The sequence below is a fragment of the Agelaius tricolor genome, unplaced genomic scaffold (genome assembly GCF_023055355.1).
Source record: "Agelaius tricolor isolate 1412-34295 unplaced genomic scaffold, bAgeTri1.0.p SCAF_6, whole genome shotgun sequence".
NCBI classification, from domain to species: domain Eukaryota; kingdom Metazoa; phylum Chordata; class Aves; order Passeriformes; family Icteridae; genus Agelaius; species Agelaius tricolor.
In genome coordinates, this window is record NW_027269266.1 from 30710089 (window position 1) to 30726058 (window position 15970).

The following is a 15970-nucleotide window of genomic DNA, read 5'->3' on the forward strand; positions in this document are numbered from 1 at the left end:
TGGCTGTTGCCCCCAGGAGAGATGCATCAGTGCAACCAAATTCCAGGATTCTATAAATGTGCTTGTAAAATGTTACCAGCTTACCAGGACTGGTGAGCTTTTGTGATCACACTGCCTTCAGCAAAGCACAGCACAGTTTTCCGTTTCATAAAATACCCCTGTGTCACTGGAATTGGCAACCTTAGCTTTCAGCAGCAACACATCAACTTACAGATGTGGTGATGGTTCTATAGTGCTACATGTGGAATTGTGATGATTAAGAGCAATCTAGAGTCACAAAAATGATTGGGGCGCCCAGGGTGTACTAGTTCAAAACCAAAACAGTGGGAAATTCCAAGTCAGAACTGCAATTTAATAGAAAAATTAAGATAAATGCAATAGTACAGAAATACTGACTTAAACCGACGGAGTCAGAATATGACCTGACATCCTGTGATTGTAGCAGTCTGATTAAATGGTGGCTACAGTCCTGTTGGAGTGATGGATGTGGTTTTGTTGAAGCAGTGATCCTGTGGAAAGATCTGATCTTTCTCTGGAAGTCCAGGGGTGGGTATCGAGCTCTTGTCCTCTGGAAATCCTGTGGTAGTGCTCCTGTGGTGCTCCAAGCCTCAGATTATATCCAGGTAGGAATGCTTGGTTCCTCCTCCTGGGCAGGGCCTCTCAGAATGAGATAATTCTATGAGACACGCTGGGAGACCTTGATGGCCTGTTAGCAGAGAAAGGCCTCAGAGGAGTTATCAGGGATGAGCCATGGAAGAGATAAGAAACACTGTCCCATCTGTTTTAAAAGTTTATGAAAATGGTCACAGAATACATACTTTGGTTACATCTTTTCATTGTAACCCAAGACACAGGGTAAACCCTTGCTACCCACGGCTGTAGGCAATAATCATCAGAGGGACTTCAGGATGGCCCTCAGTTGCTGGAGTGAGCAGGTGTTCTTCAGCCTCAGGCCAGGACCTGCTATGGCAGGTTACACAGAGTACTCTGCTTTGAGTAATTATTAAAATGAAAATTGAAAGTTACTGAGGTATACGATACACAATATCTTTAATTCCTGCTAATTTTTAGTATTTCTCTATATATACTAATGACCACGTGAATTGCAGTATCAGTAGTGGTAAAAATGACAAACTAATCTTATGTTGCTTGTGCTGTCATTACAAATGTACCTTAGGGGAGAAAAGGAGAGTTAAAGAATTAGCCCACACTAAACAATTGTGCCGAGTTGTTCCACTCAATTACCTGAGTTTTCCTGAACATTGAGAACACTCATCTGTATAGAAAAGCTATTACCTGATGAGGTCTCAAAGACAGAAGTGAGGCAAAGCATTCACACAATATTTATTTATCCACTCTGTGATATTATTTTTGTTCTAAAATCCTTCTCTGTTCTCTGGGGCAGACACAACATTGCCATAGAATTCCAGTGTGCTTAGTTCTTAGCTTCCTTGTGTACTTCATATACCACTCTTGACAGGCCAGGACACTGAAAATACTGTATCAGCTCTACAAAACAGAGGATGGATTTAAAAAATGAGCTGTGAAATGAAGATAAATACCAGTTTTCTTTGGCGTGACTCCTGCATTTTGACTTCAGGGTTAAGTTTTTCATCTTTTTCTCTCTAACCATGAGAAACAGTGCCTTGTTTCTAAAACAAAGGCTGCAATTTATGTTAGAATCTGAGGAAGCGCCAGGAAAAACAAGAAGTAATAACCGTGAAAGTAGGTAATGATATTTTCTCCTTTATTTATTGTGGGTTTGAAATCATGAGAAACGTATGTAAATAGGTGTCAAACATTTAGAAGACTGTCCACCTTTACCTTCAGTAATTTCTGTGAAATACATCACAGTTATGCCCAACTTTGATTTAACCGAAGAGGAGATCTAGATGATCCCACCTATCTTGTCTTCCAGGACAGGAATTTCTCTCTGTCTTCTTCTCTCTCCATCCCTACAAACCTAGCCCACTGCACTACTTTCAGCCCTGAAATTCTCTGTGCCAAAAGACCCTCCATCATATGGCATTGTGTTGGGGTGAGGTGGGATTTACCTGGTAGCTGGCAAACGAATACCGAGTTTCAGGCGCAGCATCAAGAGTTTTCCATAGTGGTTTGTGCCACCTTCTGGTTCTCTGCTGGCCCCTCACCTTGGTGCTTAGGGTGTGGTGCCCAGGAGCACTTGGCATATGTGGGAAGGGTATTTTAAAGCTGAACTGACCATTGCTCTGTGTTTCCCATGGGATTACACGTCTTGCCTGGCCATATGACCTTCAGGGGTGCCTGTGTAAATCCAATACCAGACCTTTTTTCCCATTGCCACCCTTATCACCATTAGCCACTAAAAGTCAACAAACATTAAAAAAAAAATCAGCAGAATCAATCATAAAATCATAGAGTTGGAAGAGAACTTCAAGGATCACCTGATCAAACCTTTCTTGGCAAAAACGTGGTATAGACAAGATGGTCCATCAGCCTGTCCAGCTGAATCTCATAAGTGTCCAACATTGGAGAATCCCCCACTTCCCTGTGGAGATTCTTCTCCTTGTAAAAAATGAGTGGCTGATTGTTATTGTGAAAATTTCTCCTCTTGCGTCCAGTTAGAATCTCCCCAAGAGTAATTTGTACCCATTATCCCTCACCCCTTTCTTGAGACTGCTTGTAAAAAGGGAGTCTCCCTCTTAGCAGCCACACTTTAAATACTGGAATGTGGTGATAAGGTCCTCCAAAGCGGCCTTTTCTCCAGGGTGAACCAACCCTTTTGTCTCAGATTTTCCTCATATGTCAGGCTGCCTGGTCATTTGATCATCTTTGTGGCCCTTCTCTGGACCTATCCAGCCTGTCCACATATTTTCTTGTATAGCAGGGATCAGAAATTCAACACAGTATTCCAGGTGTGACAAGCACCGAGTTCAGAAAAGGAAACAAAAATTTTCCAGATGGATTTCAGTGAAGGTAGAAAACTAAATACAAACTAAACATAATATAACATACAGTAATGAAAAAAACCCCACAACTCTTGCTTTGTTTTGGTGGGTTAGTACCCTGAGTAAGAAAGTGCTACTGAGTGGAAATTGCCTAACTAATGCAGTAATTCATATCAGGTCAATGTATTTTATTTATCTGGCGACATTGTTATCAGTCATTTATTTATCTGTATTACAGCATCACCTGGAGACTCCAGATATGGGGGTCATTGTGTTCCAGTCTGTAAGACCATAATAAAAAAATTAAATCCAGACTACAGAGATATTCCATCTATGTGCAAAGAGAGAAAGTGGGAGGAAACTTGGGCTCACAAATAAAATGATTAGTAAGTTAGAGTGGTCCTACTACACCTGCAGCCTTGTAGACTCTTGGATTACAGCAATTAAGAATGAGCTATAAAACCAGTAGTGCAACATTATCTTGTTTCCAGTTAATATGTGTGTTTGCTAAGCTCTCCCTTATCTAAGTTATTTGCTTTTCTCTAATGACCCAGTCTTTGCCAGGCCCAGAGACTTTCCAAGCTATATTTAGCTACAAGCAGCTCCCACCTGCCTGTAATGAACACCCAGCTCAGAAGATTTCAGACTTCTTTCTTTATCTCATTTTCCTGTGCATTCAATTGAAGTTCCTTGGCTGTGGGCTGCTAAGTGCATGTCCCAAGGTGTGTAAGTTCTATGGAAATGTGTCTGGAGTCATTCCACCTTTGAAGAAGCAGAACTGATGGGAGCAGGAGAGCCATGAGGTGCCCTTGCTGACAGAGCTGATGGTGGCTAAAACTGAACACAACTATAACAGGCTTCCCACAGTAACTTTCCCAGTAAGGTGTAAATTGGGAGCCTCTCCCAGAGGTACAAGAGTTTGAAATGCCCTTTATCAAATAAACATGTTTGTATCAATTAAGAATGAGGGTTTAGATGACTGCATGCTAAATAGGTGACAGGCTCTTTAATAGATCTTTCTTACTAGCTTTTTCCGCAAATTCTTATGTTGTATTTTCATAGAGTCATGGAATGGTTTAGGTTGGAAGGGAACGTAAAAATCACCTAGTTCCAAACCCCCTGCCTTAGGCAGGGACACCTTCCACTAGAGCAGGTAGCTCAGAACCCCATTCAGCCTGGCCTTGAACGCTGACAGGAATGGGTCTTCCACAACTTCTCTGGGCACTCTGTTCCAGTGCCTCACCACCCTCACAGTAAAGAATTTCTTCCCATTTTCAAGCTTCCTTTCCTTTGAAAAGCATCTTTTTATGTTCTGTTCTTGTTTCGCTTTCTTTTATATGGAAGGATTGCAATTTGAAGTTATTCTGCATTTATGATGCAGACTATTCTGTCAGGAGTGATTTTATTGACTATACCCATTCATTCACTCTGCCATGTTTCTGATGATTACTCTGGTTCAGCTATCACCCCCACTGAAGTCAGCTGAAAATGCTGTCTTTCTACACACCTGTTTCCAAATCCTGTTCCATCAGCAGTGGCAAAGATTTATATTTTTAAACAATTGCTCTAGTACTTGTTCAGTTGCATTATAAGCCTTGAAAGTGGATTCTAATTAAGTCACCTAAATCAAGAAATAAATTTTATCAATGGTATAATAATAGTTCAGAGGTTCAAACACATTTTGTTATGGTCAGCTTTTTCTAAGAAGGCGGAGTTAAAGTTAAATAATCAGATCAATCAGAAATATTGACTTGCATTCACATTTGAAACATTTAAACTTTGACATCATTTGTTTGCTTCATCCGTCGTTTTAAATCAGCAATCAGAAAATTATTGACTTCTGACGTGCAGTTTTGTGTTGCTACACCAGGTACTTAAGTTAAATCTGCCTTTAAAAGATGAAATGCATTTAGAGCTGCTTAAATTGGCTGCCTTATCTGTCTTAGCCAGCAGTGCATGTTACATTTCTCCACAGGCACACTGACGGTGGTACCCAGGCCCACCGCAGCTCGGCACACGTCAGAGCGTCTGCGCTTCAGTGCTCGTTGTGACTGTCACAACAGCCTGAGAGGATTAAAATATATTTCCTGCTCTTGAGTCAGACCTGGGGAATTAATAATAAGCTCCATTTAAGTGGGAAGAAATAATTTTTCATTTGATATATCAGGTCTGATTTACCATCTTCTTTAAAAAAACCAACAAGCCCAACCCTCCTGAAAATCACCTACAACAAAAAAGAGGTTCAGCCTAATATTCTGTCAAGGGAATGGGCTGAGACAATGTGCTGCCATATTTAAATTTTCTTAAGCATGTTCCTTTTTCTTACTCCAAGCACTCAGTTGATTGATATCACCATGTCATCCTCTTCTCTCCTTAGACTGCTAACACTCTTTTTGTCCTCGACAGCATTTCATAAAGAACGTACCCCAAACTTCAAAGCTTTCAAAGGGACATTGGCTGTCCCCAGGCCAAGCTGTACAGAGAAATGTCTGCTACCCTACAGCACAACAACCAAATGTGCAAAATTACAAGCTCTTCCTCTTCAAGTGCACCTGAGGGTCTACAGGTATATTTCTAGTATAAAATGTAGTTAAGGTACCTTAGATTGATGTTTCTCATTTCTTCACCAGCTGGATAGCTATTATCCAAGCAACTCTGGCTTACAGGCATTGGCTGCATTTATCAGCACTCTGCTGTCCCTGTTCAACACGCCTGCCAATAAAGAAAGCAGTTTTCATATGTATTTCTCTTTCACTTTTTTACCTCTTTTAACGTTTCTTAGAAGTAAGGGAGGTTGGTTTTGCCAGCCACATAGGTTTCTGTGCTAAAGCCATGTTGCTTTAAACTCAAAGTACCATAATCTACATAAAGTGCAATAGGGTAAGCTTTTCTCTGGTGTTATAACCCCTTCCTCAAGCTGTATCTCTTCCTTGAGAGCTCTGCTCAGACATCTCTGTCAAAGTTGCAGTGTTTTGACAATTCCCATTAGGTAATCTAATTATAAATTGTGAGGAAAAGTGAAATCAGATTGAATATTGTCATTTGGAAATATCAGAAATTAATAAATTTACATTGAATTACATCAAATTGATTTTTTTAAAGTAGTTTAGAAGATTTTAACATAAATCTTGGGTGAATGGTGATCTGTGTGGTATGTCAAGCAGAAATTAGGAATTTGTGTTTTCCTCTTTTCACTGTGGTGAGATAAGGTGGATGCTGGGTTGTGATGGTTGCCAGCCTCAGCAGAGAATCAGCTCACTGTCAGGCTGGATCAATGTAAGGTGAGCACCTCACTGTTTTAGCAAGTGGAATAAGATCCAAGTATTACTGGGTGGAACGTGCCTGGGCTCTTCTGGCCCTTGCTGCTTGACCAGAGGTGGCAGCTGTGGTGTTTTCACCTCAGAGACACCCCTGGCTGGCTGGATGCTGCAGCTGGCACTTGGAACAAGTCCAGGCAAGCAGGAATTTTGTTTTTACCTCTAATGGGAAGGCTTTAGGCCGGGTGAAGAGGAAAAGGAGACAGATTCTGCCGGAGGGTTAATCCCGAGTTTCATTCCATGGTCACAGATCTCTGAATCTTGGTAACAGCTCCAACAGCACCAGACCGCATGCTCCCTGTGTCTTTTTAAGCCCGGGGAAAGGGGAGGGGAAGGGGTAGGTGAGCCACCAACCAGGTGGGAGGGGGGCAGTCTCAGGGGACAATGACACCTGGACTGGCCAATGACCCCAGGGCTGAGAGGCATCTTTGGAACTGCACCAACCAGACCACGCCCTTGCTGGAATGTTAAGATTGACGGACAGCACTTAGCAAGGGGGCAAAGGGGAGGGGAAGGGAGAGGTTGGCACCCCTGAGGGGCCGGGGAAGGTGAAACAGGATATTGCTTCACACCGCAACAAGCAAGGTCTTGGCTTAGTCTCCCTGTGGGAATTGCACTTTTCAGGCACTGCAAAGGTACAGGGATAACTTTGATTAATGTAGAATCCTAGAAACATTGAAATTCAGAGTGAAGACTGTGTTGGGGGCCAGCAAAGGTGCTCTGAGCTTTAATACAACACATGGCCCATCTCTGCCAGCAGCTGTGCTGGCTGTGGAAACCTCAGGAGCAGAACCCCTCTGGAGATTAGTAGCAGGTAAAAAATTATTCTAGGAAATTATTATGTCCTGTGATTTTTGGGGAACACACATCTTTTTTTTGCTGAGAAAACTCAAAAGGGGGGAATATTTTATTGAAAGAGAGTCAGCAATTATCAAAGATGAAATGAGACTAAATGTGAACTTGGGTTTCATCCTCAAGTGGCTGCCAAGTCACTGGCAGGGACAGCAACAGGTATCAGCCCCCTTCCCTGCCCTTTTCCCTCTTCTTCTTTGTCCTTCCCTGAACTTTGATTTGGGCACCAGTGCCCACATAGCACCTGCATTTATGTTCAGCTGGATTTATGAAAATCATGGGAACAGAAGAACATCACCAGTTAATTAGTTTCATTTTCCTTTCTCAGCAGGGATATTTCCAGCTGCATGTGAAGGAAACAGAAACATGCCTGGATGCTCAGGCAGGAGAGTCTTGCAAAAAGACCTGTTCTGCTACTTGCTGAAATCTCTTGGGTTTTAATTCTGCATAGTGAATAGGGAAAGAGGGAAAAGGGAGGTGATTTCTGATTTTGGGGTGCTGAGTTGGAAGACAGATGTTTCTATTCTGCTTTCTCCCTTCCCCATGTATGGGTTTGCTCAGCTATAAAGAAATGACCCCAGACTTTTCTTTCCCTCAAATCCGTGAGAGCACATGAGATAAAACTAGTTTTTACCTCACCAGAATGGCTCAGCTGGCCAAGCCCAGACATTCAGCATCCAAACTGGGAGTGCTGCTGAATCCCAAGGGTTGTCAGTAATGGTAATACCAACTGCTCACATCTTGTTCAACTGTGCTTACATCTTGGGTCCCTGGATTTATTTGGACTATCCTCACCCACAGGGCAGAAGTAAACATCACCAGAAAAGCTGTAGTGGAAAGCACAGCAGCACCCCAGATAATCAGTAGGTGTCCTCAGAAAAGAGTGTTTTTTTCTACTGTGGATCCCATATGGCTGGGCTGTGTGTTAAGAGGTCATGCAAAATAATGGGATTTTTGTGCTTTTTGGTTGTTGTTGTTGTTTGTTATGTTACTGTGTGCTTACTAAAATAATTTTGAACAATAACAGCAAAAAAGAATAAAACTCTAGTGGGATCTAGAGGGTGGTGAGGCACTGGAACAGCTTGCCCAGAGAAGCTGTGGAGTATTGAAGGCTGGGCTGGATGGGGCTTGGAGCAACCTGATCCAATGGAAGGGATCTTGGCATGGGGAGGTGGAAGTAGATGACCTTTAAAGTCCCTTTCAACCCAAAACATTCAATGATCCTATTAAACAAGGAGACAGTGTGACATTTCCTGGAGTAGGAATTGCTTGAAGATAGACCACAGTCCTGTGGCTTGCTTGCCAGGGAACTGTCAAAGCCAATATGGCTCCCAGCCCAGCAGTGGAATGGTGAAAGGCAGCCTAGCAGGGAGCCAAAAGTAAATTTTACACAGCTTCAGGGTAGGCACAATAGATGCTGCCCATCAGTGCCAGTTCAGCTGGCACAGCACCACCAGCCCTGGGCACCCCCAGGTGATTCTCAGGGCAAAACACTCCCCCCTTTCTGGGTACACTGTGGTGTATCTAGTGCCACTGAGATAATTAGATCTAATAGCTTCTATGCTTGCATGAGGTAGGATTTTTGCAGCCTCCCTATTACTTGCTGTCAGCCTGTAAAAAACAGCCAGTTCACAAAGCTGGACAGTTTTGGTGATGCTATCACTGTAAGTGATGTTAGCAGGATCTGGATGTTACACCTCACTGACCAGGGAGTGGATGGCATATTTTGGCAGATTTATCCACTTGCTCCTTAATGAAGAGCATGTGATCAGACATTTTTTCTGTACTGTTCAGAGAAAAGCTCAAAGGGAAATACTTGGAGAGTGCAATGACCTATTAAGTTGCCTGATTTGTGGCTGCAGCTGTTTCCTTTGTGCAGCACTGGCAGAGCTGGTGATTCATGGGTGGGAAAAGATCACTCTTGCATTTGGTTTGCTGCAAGCTGCTCTTTTGGACCTCCCTCACTCACCGTGGCATGGACAGCCTTGGGGCACTCATTGGAGCATCTGAGTGCTGCAGGAGAGGCAGGGTCATCCTTGGGCTTTTGAAGAGCTGTTTTGAGGCTGCAAAGTACCCATCAGTGCTGGGCAAAAAAAGCAGTGAGATGCTGTGTTCCTGCTGATGAGGTTAAGCCAAGAGGCCAGAAACATGAGAGTTTAAGGAATATCAAGCAAGTTTCTGTGTTTTTAAATAGGAGTTTGGAGATCTACTTCCAGAAAGGCATGGAGGGCACCAGCCTGTGCATCCTGAGCATCCCTGCTGATGCACAACTCCCACAGAGAAGAAAGTGGGGTGGGGGTGGAAGGCATTGGTGAACCTGAGGCAGAGCTTGGCTCTGAGGTTTGCAGAGTACCAGGCTGATACTTACACACCTCTGGTATGCTTTTAATGCAAAACAGTGAACATCATGTACTAAGCACTGGCATTGCTGGAAATGCTTGTAAGCCATGGGGCTGTATGTTCCCATACTGAATGGCAGAGGGTGTAGGTGACTTACAAGGACATTGATAGAATGGCAATGTTCAGATAATTTCTGGAACAAAACCTAAAAACTGCCAAAGTACTTCAGGCAAATTATAACACCCACCTTACATTTTAATGCCACCTCAAGCTGTATTCTGCATCAGTCAGCTGTGGGAGGAGATGACATAAACAGACAATTAATGTTTCTTTTCACTTGCAAGATAAGATTGAAAAATGTGGTCACTGAGCTGTCTTCTTCTGACATTTTCTTAACAGCTCTACACTTTGAAGAGAAGTTTCTGTCAGTCCCAGTGCTAGAGCTGTGCCATAAGCAAAGGGGGAAGCCCCTCCACTGCACTGGGTGGACCATCAGCATCCATGAGCATCACATGTATTTCCACTGACTGCAAAACTGCCTTCTTGTTCTCTGGGGCCATGTTTTGCCAGGTGTGGTGGGATAAGTGTTTCAGAGGGTTCACGCTTCTCTGATTGGAATCCAAACAGGGTTCTTTAGGGGAAGCCCTGCACTCAGGTTCACCTGGAGCTGGATGGGGACAGAAAATCTGTTTAGCACCAGGAAGCTGTGATAGCTCTTTTGAACACATCCTTTGGGCCTGTTTGAGCTGTGTTTGTGCTTGAAGTATTCTGCAAGTACAAATAACAGTCTGTGATGGAATACCTGAATGTGCAATGTTTTCTGGAGCAAGAAACAGCACCCTCCCCCTGGTGCCCATTGTGGCACAGAAGCTACCTGGAAACACGGGGTTGTCACCAGGCACCTAGTAGTGAGTTACACCAGTGATTTTAGCTCTGGGTTCCACAGGTGTAATCTGCACTGTCAGCAGTGACTCTTTGGGTACTGACAAGCTGAGCTTGAGATATGCTATCTTACAGGTGGGTGGTGAGGAAAAAAAGATCTGTCTTTTATAAATATATTTGGATAATGGCAGTTACTCAAATCACCCTCACGTCCTTTCCCACTCCCTCCTGAAGACGAGTGTTAACAAAAGAAGTCTGCTATTTTATTGTTATTGGGATAACCAGATTCCTGACTTTTCAATCATAATTCAGATTTTTTTTTCTAAATGTCATACATTGAGTGTGATTGACTTCCTGCCAGATTTTTATTAGATAATTGGCACAGCACTTCTCCTGTCAGTGAGCCACTGTGGGGAAAATGGTGCAAAGGAAGGAAAAATAGGAAGATGGAAGAAACAAATAGGAAGAAAATAAAACTGAAGTATCAAACAAAAAGGCTTTTTTTTTTTTGGATAAAAAAGTGTGAATCACAGCCCAGCACTGACTTTACAGCTCAGTTTCACTCAGTTAAATAAGCTTCCATGTATGATTTGTGTCTGATGTAGTTACCCTACTGCAGTCCCCCCAGTAAACAGTCTCATTTTTATTTAAAGCACTCTTATTTCCCATCATGAATAGCTGACCTAAACCTAAACCAGCACGATTTCAACCAGATATATCCACAAATCACTAATTCTATCTCCTGAAATCTGGGTGTGTGCTGATAGCACAATCAAGAAACTCAGCATCTCTGCAGAGCAGGTTCCCCAGTGTCCCTGGCAGAACTGGGGCAAGCTGCTTCCCACAGTTTGTGCTGTTTGAGCTAAATCTCCTGGCAAGGGAGGGGCAGAGGAGCACGCTGCAGTGAGGTAAGGCAGGGTGTGGGCTCACAGCATGCAGCAATGCTCTGGCTGTGTGCTTGTGCCTGTGCAGCCCATGGAAAACTCAGCAGCCTCCTTGCATGGGTATGAACAGAGGTGGTTCCCACTGAGGTACTGTTCAGCTGCCTGTAAACAGTCACTCCTTGCTGTGTTTGTTATTTTGTTGTATTTATGTTTGTTATTATTCCCGTTTGTTAATGAGAGTTCGTTCTTGTTAAGCTGTACAAATTTTCCACAAAGAAACCTCACCCTTCCCCCCAAAACCCCAAACAAGCAAACAAAATAACCCCAAAACAAAACAAAAAAAACCACAAACCAAACCCAAACAAAACTGTAAAACGACCAACCAACATAACAAAGCAAAACAAGGGCAAAAACAACAATTGAAAAACCAAACAAAAAACAAACAAAACCCAAACACAAACCCAAAAAACACCCCGTGATAAAAGACAAGAAAGGGATCTGCAGCAACCCAGGCTGTCAGAGGTATAGTAGTCTGAAAAGAATGGAATGGCTCTAAGTAAGTAAGCTTCATAACTACCCTTAACATTTCAGTAAACAGGTATCAAAAGCCCTTAGTGAAGAGGGGATTATATGCATGTATGAATATATATTCCTTCCACTAGAGTGAACAAAAATAAGATGAAACCAAGCCAGAAGGCTGGAAACACAGATGACCACATATCGCTCATAGTACGATAAAAAGAAAACCTGGCTTATTTATGCTCTAAAACCATTAGTCATACTACCAGAAAGAGTGTTCACAAACACAGAAATCTCATTTTGGAGGAAGCTGTACTTCCTAAATTGTGGTAAGGGAAATCACGAGATTTATGGGCATCACATAACTTGACCAAATATAGAACTGTGTAGCACCCTATGGCATGAGAGGGTTGCATCCAGTACTGATTGTTTGGCTGTGCTCTGTGTGTGTGTGTGTATGTACAGGCACCCAGGCACTTGCTGCACATACACCTGAGTCTGTCCCCAGGCACACACACACTTGCCTGCATGCATGTAAATATTATTTTATTGGCATTTCAGGGGCATGTACTTTTGCTTCTGTTTGGTCTTGCAATCTTGCTTCTTCTCTTGCTTGCTTTAGCATAATCAGCCAACTGCTGATTTTCCCCTCCCCGAGGTGCAAGAGAGGAGGTTTTGTCTGACAGCAGAGAGAAATGGGAAGAATATTCAGCAGTTCTGGAGAAAAGCTAAATAAAGCCTGCACCCATGGCCTGCTTTCAGCAGCACTTCACAAATTCCTTCCTTCCTTCCTTCCTTCCTTCCTTCCTTCCTTCCTTCCTTCCTTCCTTCCTTCCTTCCTTCCTTCCTTCCTTCCTTCCTTCCTTCCTTCCTTCCTTCCTTCCTTCCTTCCTTCCTTCCTTCCTTCCTTCCTTCCTTCCTTCCTTCCTTCCTTCCTTCCTTTTCCCTTTCCTTTCCTTTTTATATGCTTCAGCTTTAAATAATTGAGTATCTGGGGTTTTTGAGGGGGAGGGGGAGACAAAGAGGATATTCACAACAAATAGGAAAAAGTATTAATCACATTATTCTAGAAAGTCAGACCATAGATCTTAATATTTTCAAAGATCATTTAATCACTTTGTTCCCTTCTCCCTGAAGGGAATCTGATTACCAACCCCTTTGCTGCATCCTAGGGCTGTACAGTTTTTTTTTGTCAGTCTCTGTATAGTTAACCTCTTTGTCATAATATTGATTTTGAACAAAAATATCCTTTCTGCCTTACTTAACTTTGATATGCCACAGAGCCATGTAACTACAGCTATCTTTAGATCATTGTCTAATCTTAGTATTTGAAATTGAGTTACTATGTCTAATCAGTTCTTCCCAGAAGTGCCTTACTAAAGCCACTGAAGAGTTCATTAAGAGACCCATCTGACTTGAGATTTGCCTCCTGCAGGCTCCCCTCAACCCCAAAATTACCAAGAGTATTTTGGAAGAGACGGGTGATCACAGCCTTGTCCCCACCCCTCTCTGGAGAGCAAGGCAGAGCCTGAGGTGTGGCAGAGCCTGGGCAATGGAGGGGCTGAGTGCAGTGTCTGCAGGGCCTGAGGGGCTGCTGAGCTCCAGGAGCACAGGAGAGGAGCAGCTGGCAGCATCAGGCACCTATGGTGTGGATGTGATGGCTGTCAGGGACGGGCAGCTCCACTTACAGACTTTGTCACCAAACTCCTGGGATCTTACTTGGATGCAAACATGCAGGCAGTGAGCTCTTGGCTGGCAGGTACACGTGTCCATGCTAGCTGTGCTCCCCACGAGGATCTGAACTCATCCACCTCCCAGGCCCCTCAGCACAGGCTGCTGGAGCCCATCCCATGGGCTGCTGCCTTCTCTGGTCTTGGCTGCCACTGGCTGCAGTGGCTTGTCCCCTCTGCTCTCATCTGTGCCCCTGAAGATCCTGTGCCCCAGTTGTGACCCTGTCCCCTCTCCTTCTGAGAGCCCCCCAGAGCCGTGCAGCACTACCAGGTGTGCCCTGTTCCCATCCAGCAAGGACTCAGGGAGTGCTCCAAGGATGGAGGCTGCTGTCTGTGCAGCAGGCACCCTCTGCAAGGGCAGGTCACCTCCCCAGGACATGGCCAGGAGGACAAGGTGCAAGGGACAGATCTGAAGGAGAAACTGGAGCCTTCCAGGAGACAGAGGAGTCTGGAGCAGAAGAAACTGCCCCTGGGTTCACAGGGCTTGCTGTCAGTAGAGCTGCTGCCTGCTGCTCTGTAGCTCTGGGGAGAGGGGGATGATCCCAGTGCACAGGCCCTGTCCTGAAACCAGCTCAGGCACTATAGGTGAGATCTTGGTTGAGTTCAATATGGTGACCAGGACAGCAGAGGTACTTAGGAAAGTGTAGGCACACAGTTTGTGGTAACTGGGAGTGGGGCTGCAGCTGAGCCTCATTCCTAATGGTTACAGCTGTGAGCAGCAGGTGAGCAGCATGGAAAGCAATGAGCCATGGAGTGCCCAGGGCACTGGCCCATCACAGAGGGAACAGAGGGCACAAAGGTGCAATGCAGGGACATGAGGGGTATAAAAGGTTGGGCTAAAGAACAAGAGGGGCAGCTGCTTGCAGGCTTCTGAAGTGATGTTATGTTACTCTGTATGGGCAGATACCTGAAGTCCTCTCATGTGTTATGGTGTTACTCTGGATGGGTTGAAGCTTTCTGAAATTTTATGATGCTGCTCTGTGTGTTGTGGCTGTCTCAACTACAATATTTGCTGTGACAAGAAAGCCCTCTGCAGCCTCTGTGCCATGGCTTTTCCCCGAGCTGCTGCATCCTCTCCTTCCCCTCCTTGCCCTCACTGTGAGCAGACCACTGCTTCATCCATGGCAATCACTCCTGGCTCAGGTCCAGCCTTGGATATTTCCCCCAGGGCCCTCTTAGAACAAGACCACACCCATGCCCTGCAGTTCCTGCAGCCCCGTGGTGTTTGTGGTGCACACCTGGTGCTCTGCAGCACACGTGGTCTGCACAAACACACACACACACACACACACACACACACACACAGGTGTGCATGTGAGCACGCTTTGCTCCTGGCTAGACAGCTGATGGAGCATTCCCTGTGCCTGCTGGATGCAGAGGAGCAGGACATTGCTCCATCATTCCAGTTTTAGAGAGGCAATTATGTCGATCCTGGTGAGTATCTACTGTGTCATTAACCATCCTAAGCTTTGTTTTTGTGTTCAAGGGATGTCTGATTAGGAGTAACGAACTTTTACACCAGACAAATTCATCAATTTGTAAACATTTCTGATTGGAGTATGTAGTGCTTTATGAAATACTGGTAATTAAGTCCAGATAATAATCCCACCAGCCTTTCAGAACAATCAAGCAAAATGTTAATTAAACAATCAGTGTCCTCCATGTAGAAAAAAAGTAGTTCAGGTCACAATAATTAATAATCTTTTGCTGTATTCCCCAAGCAGTTTTTATGACTGTGGTCTGTGAATATTAAAAATAATCTGGTGATGAGAGGCCAGATGGCTCAGGAGGTTGAAAGTGGCATGTGTTGCTTTTCACTTGAGGATTATGTGCTTCATTCAGATGTTGCTGCTTTTGATGGCTGTTGAATTGGCTAAATGAAATGAGTTGGTGAACCACAAAATTACCCCAGAACAGGTCATAATTTGCACCACTGAGGAAAAATTCCTAAGGCTGAGAAGGATTTAAAGAGGTTTATGGCTGGTTACATGTAGCTTTAATTAATTATTCTAGACATCATCTTATTTTGGGAGATATTTATATATATATAAATATGATTTAGGAGATCTAATGTGTTAGGAATAATTATACTATTCCTAAGAAAATCTAGTAATTGGAACATTTATATTATGCCTAATTTTTCTAATGATTTCCACATTATTCATAATAATTTTAGATTACTCAGTTATTTCAAATTATTCCTATTATTTTAGGAATAATAACAATATTGATTTCCAAGTTGGAGCAATCTGGTAAAAAGACTTCACTGACTCCTATGAATTTTGGATCAAGCCTTTAGAAAGCAGTATGATTTACACAGATTATGAATGTTTGTTTGTTTCTTAACCCACAAAACATATCAAATCCACTGCCTTTTACAGGAATTACATGTATTTGTGGAGGTATTGCTCTGTTTGTGATCTCCTTGTCTTCTAGGAATGCAGAGTCCTTGGTACTTTGTAGGGAAAACATGTTTTAAAAAGTAGGAATAAAAAATGAAATAAACCACTCTCATGCAA